Here is a 6712-nt window from a genome sequence, read left to right as displayed (position 1 = left end):
ACCGACCTTTTTGACCGGTTTTACTCTAGAGCACGCCGGCTTTTGAGTAATGGTCGACCCTATCTCGAGAACATGATGATCTGACAGATTACTAGGTGTCAAATGGACATACTGGATCAGATCAGGGTCATTGGAAAAGACCAAATCCAGAACGTTTTTCGCCCTGGTGGCTACATCAACATGCTGGGAGAAATTGCGCATTTCCAGTGAATTGGAGAGCTGACGAAAAAGAGCTTACTGAGCAAGAAGGGGGTCTATACATTGTTACAATAAACGGATCAAGCCCTCGGATATGACAACTAAGATCTCTAATTCTCCACTTCTCCATTCGAGATTTGTACACGACTAATGTACAAATCACTCCTAACATATAGGCATAAACAACCATGTGGGAATGTAGGATTATCAGGGCGTATCCTATCACAACGAACTAAGTTGAAACCAACTATGGTTAGTTCTTCATCTATGACCCCTGGCCGAAGCCAGGTTTCTGTTATAGAGATGAATGAAATTTCTCTCTCAACTGCTAGTTCTTCTAAGATCTTAACTTTTGTGCATCCTTTTTTAGAAATAAGACAATGTACGTTCAAATGTAGCCCCTTTACGGGCCTTTCTTTTGACGGACCAAGTTCACAAGATCTTGGACCATCCTCTCGAACCGTAAAAAATCCCTCTTATCAACAAAGCTACGTTCTACTGGAGGCAAAGCATGAGCTAATGAGGGTTTGCGGAATGGGTTGGGCAGCTACATTTGAATAGGAACGTATTTTGGGAATAGGGGTGGGGCAAGGAATATTAGGAAGGAGAATGTTTATAGGAATAACAGCCTTTTCGTTCTTCAGGCAGCTTCCAGTAAACAAGATGGACTGGTTTCTCTACAACTATCTTATGCTCTATTTCAAGAGGACCTACTACTTCAACCTCCGCACTAGTCAAATCAGTCGACTTCTCAACTACTGGGTGAGCCTGTTCTTCAAGGAACGCCCTGATTTCATTGGCCCAAGCAACTAAGGCATCTGTAATAAAGGGCTTATTGACTACGGAAGGATCCATCCCTGCTAAGACCAAGTCCAAACATTTTCTTGCCTCTTTGCTGACTTTTCCAAAAATAGCCTCCATCATGAATGCAGGAGGAACTATCTATGAGCAACGAAATCAAGAGACCAAGAAAAATAAAAGAACTAAAAGGATGTGCAATCTTGTCCTGAGGTACAGGACAATAGAGTAAAATAGGAATGAACTACTTCACAACAAGCTAAACATACAAATCAAAGATGAATATAGTAAACAAGAAGTATGGGACAGAGAAAAGCAAGGAATTAAGAACAAATGCAAATTAGGAAAACACAAAAACGCAGAAATAAGCTCAACAAGCTGATCTAAAACAAAATGAAATCAACACACTGATGAACAGTAAATGATAATTGTCAAGGACCAATACAATCAGATTTAGGAACTACACATAACGATTTGGAACTAGAAATACTACAATACAGATCAGAGAGAAACTGCTAAAGCTTGTATGATTACCGGATGGTGGCTGTTGACTAGATGTTTATTGCTTATTTGTGGAGGAGTTGATATACAGAGAAATCCGAGCTATGGCGACTAAGTGGTGGGAGCATGAGTAAGGAATAAATGTAAATGATGACGGATGACTAGAATATACCAAGCTAAACATAAATGAGCAATAAACTGATTAGGTTTTAAAGTAATTACGTCTGACCAAAGAGCCGTGAAAAAATAAACCTAAGTGAGTGGGGAATTTATTGAATGGCAATTCCCATTCATTCACCCACGCACAAACACCACAAACACTACAAGTGCACAGCAACCAAGGAGCAACAGAGGAAGTCACACCTTGGTTCGAAATTCCTGGGAGATAGGCACAGCAGCAAACTAAAAATGCGACTGTTCTCAGCGAGCTCCAAAACAGGAATGAAGGCTTGAGGCATTTGATTCATTTTTTGAAGTTGTCTTGTCAAGTCAGCGTAAGTTTCCTGACGATGTCTAGTGCATGCAAGTTCTATGACAAGATTTGATCGTTTTTGCAAAATTCGATTCGTTCCCTTGATTCTTCAAGATTGGTCAAAAATTGGTCCGATAATGAGTTCTAGTTTACCGCTCTGACCCATACCTGAACGTAAGGTTGGTCAGGTATTGATTGCCAAAATTGATCAAGATCGCGCTTAAAACTTAACAAAGGTTCATCTAAATCATAGAATCGTCGAACTGATACTGGCAAAAGGTTAAACAGTACAGGACGACAGGTGGACTTGATTGTTCGAACTAGCCTGGATTCTCGCGGGCTTGAAGGTGCTCTTAAAAAGGCACGTTAAGCATTTAGGGTAGCCACTATTGACCCTAAAACCTGGGTTGGGACAAAGCTCATGACTGCTTTTGAAGACGTTCAGTATCAGATACCTTTCATACCTCCTCCGAACACTGTACAGTCCCAACTTTTTTACCCTTTCCCAATACGAGAGCTCACTCAATCCTGTGATGTTCCTAGTGAAACATCTTTGTACTTGTTCGACCTTTTGCAAACCTGCTGAACTCATTGAAGCCCAAATGGGTGAAGCATATTCAAGATGTGGCTGGACAATCGACTTGTACAGAGTTAGCATCGTGATACTATCTCTGGACTTAAACGTGCGATATATCCAACCACATATGCTCTTGAGATCGGGTCGACCTTAACTCAAAAGCTTGCGTGCTCTAGAATAAAACCGGTCAAAAAGGTCGGTCTGGCCTTTCAAGTTCAAAGATGAACATTGGCCGTTGATTATAGAAAGATGAAAACTGGACCTGGTTTCAATTCTGAAACAGATATCGTCCATAGATGCAGCTAGAGGACTAATGAGAAAAAAGAGTTGCAAAGCATCCAAATAAAAGAGAAAAGAAAGACAGGAATATACAACACTGCCTGTAAGAGTAAATAATACGCCATAATCCAGAAAATTGTTCATTTTTATAGCAAACAATTGAATTAATAACGTGTTAAGCATGACATTTTCCTTCGTCGCCATCTGGGCTCTTGGTAAAGCATTAAGTGGTCTAAAATAATTATAAACAAAGGTGATGGAGGCTGAGCTCGGTCTGCCATATTTTAAGTCTTGATGAGAACTCCTTCGCAATATCAAAAAGTAAGAGAAATCGGCCTATATTGACGGAGAAGCGACTTATCTCCCCCTTAAAAAGCAACAGGGGAAGTCACACCTTGGTGCGAAGTTCCTGGGAGATAAGAACAGGAACAAACTAAATTGCGTCTGCTCTAAGCGATCTCCAAGACAGAAAATATGGTTTTCTCCAAAGGCGGGATCCGAACTCACATCCTCTGGGAAACCATGTCGTGCCTCTATCGGGTACACTAGACCACTCGGCCACCATTATTCAATGATTATATAATGACAATTGTGTACAATAATGCTAGGCTGATAGCTTTGTTACTATTGAATTGTTAAGATTATCATTTGCACTCGTACATTGAGATCTAAAACTTACCTTTACTTTAAGACTGAATGTAAAAACATGTATTATCAACTTAAGAACATGATTGCCAACCCTGTAATCAAGAACAATAAGCACGTTATTGCAATCTTTTGTCATATTATTACAAATTTGATTATGTTTGTTAAATTCTAGTCACCGACACCAATTTCCATTTATGCTTTACTGCTGCTCCCACTTGCCATAGTTATTTTCCTCTGTATATATACCTCCACCTTTTGTACAATAAACATCTAGTCAGCAGCCACCATCCGGTAATCATACAATGTTAAATAAATAGATGATGACAATGATGATAACATGTTACATCATACACAAAAACGTGTTTTTTTTAAATTCTAGCTGGATTCTTGGATACGGTCGTCTCCTCTCGTCTCGTCTCACCCGTCTCACCACGGTGGTCAAAAAAGCTCATCAGGTATTGAGAAAAATTGCGCATATCCATCTCAACAGTCTTCTTCCTTACAAAAACCATAAGAAGTTATTTTGACTTGGTTGATTTATTGAAATCTGGCCCAAATTTGTCGCGCATATGGCTATTAGCTAACAAGATGTGCTTGGATATATCTGTTGGAATTCAAAAAGGCTTTTGAACCACTGTGGCAGTCGTCTCAATGGTGAGACGAGAGGGGTAAGCTGATCAACGAAGAATCCAGCTTCTAAGTAACAACCAGTTTCCTCGTTAAAGGCTTACATTTCATATAAAAAGGCATGTTGTTAGGGCAAATAGATAAGCAAAAGCAATTTCAGACTTACAATCATTAATCACGATCGGTGCAATTTTGAAGGAATATCTTAATTCTCTCTTTGATGTCCTTTCACTCAGCTCTATACGTTGTTGTGTGCAAATTACGATATTACGGTTCTACTCTCCAAACACACAATATTTTCAAAGACTACCGAACTTTACTTTTCCCAACGAGTGGAATAATTTCAACCCTCCAGGCATTGATCTAACCAGAATTAAATCCACCCAAACAACTAGAGATTATCTCTTACAGAAGTACTCTATTGCTCCGTGCAAACTCAAAAATTGCTATGTATACCAACGAAAATCCTAAGAAATGATTTTTTTCTGTTTGTATCCGGACTGACTTCAACTTGCGATATATCCAACCACACATTTGAAAAGCTCTACCCACCTTCATCTGGCTGTGCTCATCGAACTTCATTTTGTTCAAAGACATGACACTTTCATTAACCCAAGAGTAGATTCTTTCTAGGTCCTTTGCAAGGCTAGTGCAATTTTGGCCATGCCTACCAGAAACTACCTTTGTATCGTCAGCATATGAAGAGAGACGGGCAATAATACTAAGCTTTTGAAGCGGGGCAACGAATATTCTGGAAAGGATGGGTCCTAAAATGGAGCCCTGGGGAATACCTGACTTGACATCATGTATGTCACTCAGGGATCCCTCAACCTTGACAATTTGATTACTATCTTGAATAATGCTTCTTTTCCAGTTGAAAACCTTGCATTGGATCCCAATGTCATGAAGTCTATTCAACAACAGGCCATGATCTACTTTCTCAAAGACCTTGGCAAAATCAGGATAGGCAGCATCAACTGACTCGCGTCTTTCCAGTCCCTCAATGACCTGTTCTAAATGCTCAATCAGATGGGTAACCGTGCTAAAATGTGCTCGGAACCCGTGCTTGCAAGGAGGAAGGACTTCATTGGCCTCAAGAATTTCAACAAGTTTGGACTTCATGATCTTCTCAAACATCTTCGCATCATTCGAAGTGAGAGAAATCGGCCTATAGTTATTGGGGAGCGACTTATCTCCCCCTTTAAAAATTGGAACAACGTGAGCTAATTTTAGTGAAGATGGAAAGTTGCCCTGATCCAAGATGCAACGCATCAAGTACGTGAAAACAGGAGCAAGAACCAGTGAGCATCTCATTAGAAACTGAGATGTTACGCCATCAGGACCAGGAGAACTTGATGGCCTCTAAAGCATCTTGATCTGTGACTTCAAGATCATCTAAACGCTCAACTTGATTGACCTTGTCAATCTCAACAGACTCATCTTCAGAGCAATGAGCTGTTGCTTCTGACTTCGGTGGGGTTGAAAACACACGAGAGAACTGATCTCCTAGCATGTTAGTCATAGCCTCTACATTGCTAATGGCTTCCCCATCAACCTCAAAAGGCCCTGCAGGGTGTTTCATCTTTCTCGTAGAGTTAGCATAAGAGAAGAAAGCCTTAGAATTCGACCTGACCGCCTGAACCACCTTACACTCAGTTTGTGAGTGGTCATATTCGACGGAGGCCTTAATCTTACCCTGAGATTTAATTTTCATTTTTGAAGCTCTTACAGAACACACATAGATAAGCAAGCAAAACATTGAGGCAATCTGGATAGTGGTTTGTCGAAGGTCAAAAGTTAAATAAAGCCATTACTCGGCGAGTTTCAAATTGCACATTTGTTAATCACAATTCAATTGAAACACCATTCATTGTCTCAGGTGTATTTTAATTTAAAAATGATGCCAATCACCATATTTGCAAAAGCTCGAGCAGGTCTAAAGATGTTTTAGTAGGAACATCGAGGATATGAGAGCGCTCTCGTACTGGGAGAGGTTAGAAAGGTTGGGATTGTACAGTATTCAGAGAAGGCACGAAAGGTATCTGATTTTGTACGTTTTCAAAAGCATTCATGAGCTTTGTTCCAACCCAGGATGTAGGGTCAATTGTAGTGACCCTAGAGGCTTAATGTGCGTTTTGAGAGCACCTTCAAGTCCTCCGAAATCCAGGTTAGTTATAACAATGAAGTCCGACTCTCTTCTTCCTCGGGCTCCTTCATTGTTTAATTTGCTGCCTTCAAATATTCGTAGGGCTTATGTAGGCGTTGATCCAGTAGCAGGATTTAAGTCATACTTTGACAAGTTTTTGACGAAACTTCCCAGTCAACCTTATATTCGAGGGTTAGCCAGATCCGCCAACTCTTATTCGTTGGTCGTTCAAATAATATAGATTAATAAAAGCTCAGTAAAATTGATGAAAATCTCGTCTTGGATTCCGTGCTGAGATTCCGATCCCCGTAGCGGTAAGGAAGTCCGCAAGAAAAAAAATGAAAAGCTATTGCCGGAGTAATGACTGTTCAAACACCAATGGTCAAGTGGTTTGGCCAAAAGTAGACATGGTCCTAGAATAGGCCATATTGATCCCATGGAGCTGAAGTTTTAGTTGTCAAGTTAG

Source organism: Tigriopus californicus, chromosome 12 (genome assembly GCF_007210705.1).
Source record: "Tigriopus californicus strain San Diego chromosome 12, Tcal_SD_v2.1, whole genome shotgun sequence".
Taxonomy (NCBI): Eukaryota; Metazoa; Arthropoda; class Copepoda; order Harpacticoida; family Harpacticidae; genus Tigriopus; species Tigriopus californicus.
Note: the sequence above shows the minus strand (reverse complement) of the source record.